Source organism: Seriola dumerili, unplaced genomic scaffold (genome assembly GCF_002260705.1).
Source record: "Seriola dumerili isolate Sdu_G_001 unplaced genomic scaffold, Sdu_1.0 BDQW01000733.1, whole genome shotgun sequence".
In the NCBI taxonomy this organism is placed as follows: Eukaryota; Metazoa; Chordata; class Actinopteri; order Carangiformes; family Carangidae; genus Seriola; species Seriola dumerili.
Window position 1 is genome coordinate 114643 of NW_019174988.1, and position 4775 is coordinate 119417.

Below are 4775 nucleotides of genomic sequence, written 5' to 3' on the forward strand. Positions count from 1 at the left end.
AAAAGAGAGAGAAACCGTCGTCAATCTTACGGTCATGTCGCCGTCCTCTGTTTTCTGTTTACCGTGTGCTGTCTTTAAACCATTGCCCATTGCACACTCGAGCAGCAGGGACCGAGACCAGGTTGACAACTAATTACATCGAGGGCAAGTAAGCAGCTTTCCAAAAGAGTGGTTACCGAAGCAGTGGGCATCCTAATAATAGGCCTGCAGAAAGAGGACAGAAGTGATATCCAGAAGCGAGGAAGATTCGGATGCGCAAATGATAGGTGCGGATGAGTGCGTAGTTCAGATGAAGGAGGCGAGTTGCGGATCGAAGCAGCTGACGGCAGTGAGAGCAGCTCTCCAGCTCCACCTCTCCAAAACCACCAACCTAGTCACGCTTGGTAATAACCACACTGTCATTTTGACAGGAACCGTGATACAGAATAATTCATGTCACATTGAACTGTCCTCTGTCTCTGGGACCCACTGACACTGAAACACATGAACACCAACCACCATCTTATTATGTGTTTGACTGGATTTTGACAAATTTTTTTTTTTAAATAATTTGGTGCTTAAGCCACGTTCTAATAAACCATGTTTGCCATTTTTCCATCTTCTGTAGGAGGAAAGAGGGTTTCATGGGTTGTTTTTTATCTAAACAGAAAAAAACACAAATTCACCACATGAACATTTCTCTTCTCACCTTCTTTTTTCTTCTTTTCTTCTTCTCCTGGCAGCTTGAGCGGCTTTTGTGTTCATACACCAGGGTGGTGAGGTTGGCCACGTATTCATCCGTCTGCTGCAGCAAGTAGCCAGACGCTTGTCTTTTCTTTTGATCGATCAGTTTTCGGTAGCCTTCCTCATCTTTCTGCCTAAGAGGGGGATGGTGAGCAGGAGGTGAATGGTGGAAGACGACGGAGCTCCATGAGGAAAATAATCTTCAATATTATATACAGGCTTGATAATATTCATTCAAAGCTAGTCTGTCTACGCTTTATTTGAATAGTGCAGCGTAGTGTGCTGACACATCATTTACAATTACCAAGATCAGTCTACCTTATTTAATGGATCGGTTATCAATACCTATCCACATTATATATTGTCACTCGGATCATAAACTCTGACCATGAAACCAAAACCAAAAGTTCAACACTGTCTGTCAGTCATACTCTCTCTTTTCTGATAAACCTATGACACTTAAAAGACAAATATTGTACTAGATTTTACTCTTTTCTAATAAGTACTCGTTAATTTTAGTCAGCAGAAAACATTTTTATTTATTTTCAAAAATGTGATAGACCATTCACTGTCAACTCCTACAGTCAGTCATGTTGTGCTTGCTCCGTTTGAACCTGGCAGCGCCTAACGATGGCGATGTTCGATTAATTCGATTCTTTTACCAGAGAGCCATGGCCTGATCTTCAGTCCACATTTGAAGTTTTATAAACAAAGACAGGTTCCTTTCATTTTAAGTGTTTGCTGTGTTTACCATTCGCTGCCCAACTTTGGAAAGCATGTCGAGGTATGTAACGTTTTGTTTAATTCCAGATAAACAGGCTTTTTCATTCTACAGATTCTACAGTCAGTCAGTAGGTTGTTTCAGAGTCCTTAGGTTCTGCAAATGTGGAACAATACAACAAAGTGTTGACATAAAAAGTGTTTTCAAAAGCAAGTTCTCTAGTACCTTAACTCAAGTAAAAAATTTGACTGCACAACTTTGAACTCTGAAAAAGCTCAAGTGTGAAGCTTCTAGGACTGTTGCACGTTTATGTCTAAAAGAGGTGATACCATTTATTTAGACTTTTCAGGTTCTTACCATGAGTCTCCTCATCCTCTTCCTTCTCGATTCTCTCGGTCTCCTTCTTCTGCTCCGCGCTCGTGTTGGTGTGCCAGTTGGCGATGGCTTCTGGTGAGTTTTGGATCTTCCCGGAAACTGAGCGGTGATACTCTTTGAAGTCCTTAGCATGCTGAAGAATGCTGTTGAGGATATTCCTGAAAAACAAGTATAAATACTTACTTTGAAACACAAGAAAAATCATTAGGCGCCATGTTACAAGAACAACTTTTTTTGTAAGTTTGTCAATCACTTTTGACAGATTCATGTCAAACATGCAGGGACTGTTTGATGCTGCCGCCTTGTTCTCAGCTTTCATATAACTGTTTTCTCTTCTTCATCTTAACATTTTCTGTTGCAGCTACAGAAAACAAATTGTGAAGTTTTCTTTAAACATCAGCTCAGAGTAACGATTTCAACAATTTCAGTACAAACATCGAGGGCTCACCTGATGTTTCTGTCTGCGCTTCTTTTTCCTGCTCGAGCTTCTGCTGCTTCTCCAGCTTCTCAGTCATGCGTGCCTCCCTCAGCGTCTGCGCGTTCTTGCTGCGTCTGTAAGCCTTTGAGTTGAGGGCCGTCTCCAGGGTTGTGTCTCGCTCCATACACGCCACCACGTCCTGTCTCAGCTGGAGATACGCACAGGTTGCACATCTAATTCAGTTTGTAGGTATACATGATACCGTCAAAACACTGCATCTTAACAGTAAATAGAGCGGGGAATAACACAGGCACTTTGATGGGCGTCGTGAAACTTTTGACATGGCCTTAAACTTTTCATTCAAGATAACTTGAAGTTTTTTTTTTTTTAAAACTTGGTGTTATGTCACTGACAGGTTGCTGGTGAATTTCATAAGCAAATATTACAATATAAAAATATTATTAAATCTGGAGACGTCCTGGCAAAACAAAATACAATCCAACTGAAATTAAATGACTTCCGTTCTATCTGCAGGAGTTTATTTTTGTAATATCTATAATAGAAACTTTACTGTTTCAATATCTTAACTGTCTAATTTGTAGAAACCTCATTTTCATGAAGGAAAAAAAGAACCAATTTCATGTCACTCTTTTAACCAATCTGGCTCAACTTAGTCCATAAAGAATAATCTCAGGAAACTAACACCTGGATTCAATGAGCATCAGTCAATGTTAAAAGTACTGCACTCTTACAGCACTTGCAGGGCTGTTTGACAATAAAAACGGTGAAGTGAAGTTATTCTAGGTGTGGCTTACATTTATGTAGTCAAACTGACATGAAACATGAAACATGAAACATGAAACACGGCGGCGCTTGTGTACCTGCCGCTGGAAGTTGAGTAGACGCAGCGCCTTGAGCTCGACTGTGGCTTTAGTCCTCAGGTCAGGAGGCAGGGAGCCCGGCAGACTCCCAGTTCCTGGATGCGATGTGCAATCCGAGCCTGCAACCTGAAGAACATGACGAGGACATTTAATCAGTGAAATTATTCGGTCTGCAACTAATAATTAATTCATGTTTTTTTTGATTTGTTTGGTAAATAAAATGTCCGTCACAATTTCCTAGAGTTCTTGTCTTAAAATGGCTGCTGAATATATTTTAATTATCATGATATAAAACAGAAGAGTCAGGCTGCTGTCAGTTGAATCATTACGACTACTCACAGCTGCATCATTGTACACAGAGAATTGGTAGCCTGTAAACATTTAACACACCCAGTCCTGTGTTGATCAGCTGAATGACTGAATTGATTAACTGGTTAATCATTGGCTAAAATGACACATATCTGATCAGTGGCCTTTAAAAATTAAAACAGTGGAAGTTCCCGGTATCCTTAACAGGGTCATGTTAATTTATTCTACATTAGAGAAATAAATCTGCTGTATAGTGATGCAATCTCTTTTAAATCTTTCACTCAGCTGTGCTCAGTAACTTTACTTTGAAAAAGTACTTTTCTGTTCTACTTGGTTGTGCATGATAGACAGACACAACAGCCACTTTACAGGGACTCCTTTTTTAACTTTGGTTACCCACTGTGCCGAGTGTCACCTGCTGTAGCGGTTTTTCGACAAGAGGAGTTGCAGTTTATGGGAAACTGTGAGTGCGAGTCAAATTTTTCAAGCTTTGGCCCGCTCCTATATTTGGGTGTCCTGACATTTATGATGCAAGAACGCTTTACGTTTACTCAGTTTCAGTCAGGACTAGTTGGGGGAAGCAGACAGCCTGTACCAAACATTAAACATGCACATTTTGTAATATTCTCATTTAGTTTACCTCACCTCACACTAACCCAAGGGAGCAGTGTATAATAATTTATAACCTCTGATATTATCTTTTTGATTATACAACTGCCCAGGTGCCTCCGATGTGTATTCAAAAATTATTACAGTTGGCACAACAGATGTTTCACAGAGGTGCTGCAAGCTGAAATGGCCTAATAAGACAGACAAACTGAGGAGAGTTCAGCGCTCTCTCTCGTCTCCGAGAATATCTTGACCAAAACAGCTTGTCAAGGCTGATCTGAGAAACACGAAGAGGGGAATCATCAAAACAAGCGTCTGAAGTTGTATGAAGAAAAACATCTCCTGCTTGGATCTTCACTCACATACCTACTTTGAGGCATAAAGATAATGAAAATAATTTCTACATTAGGAGAAAAATATCAGACTCCACCTGTACAAGAACGTATGTGCATATCTCCCTACTTTGCACCTCTGAAGTGCGTGAAGCTCAAGATTACTGGATCTCAATTAGGGCTGGGCAGTTAATCATAAAAGTAATCAAAACCGAATTTGCAACCTATAAAGACGCGCACACGATAAAAAATAGCAGTCCGCATTCCTCAACTACCAGGCTCTGAGTGAACGTGGCCTAATGTTAGTTGAATGGAGTTGAGACATGTGACTGTATTTTTTTATGTGACGGTTATAGGTTGCAAATGTCGGTTTTGATACTTTTATGATTAACTGCCCAGCCCTAATT

The 4775-nt window shown here is 40.3% G+C and overlaps 1 protein-coding gene across 3 annotated transcripts in view; it reads left to right on the plus strand.

Annotated features, from left to right (window-relative positions):
* LOC111236843 (probable global transcription activator SNF2L2) overlaps positions 1-4775 on the plus strand; it is a 52860-nt gene that overhangs the window by 7089 nt on the left and 40996 nt on the right. The gene's annotated exons all lie outside the window — the stretch shown is intronic.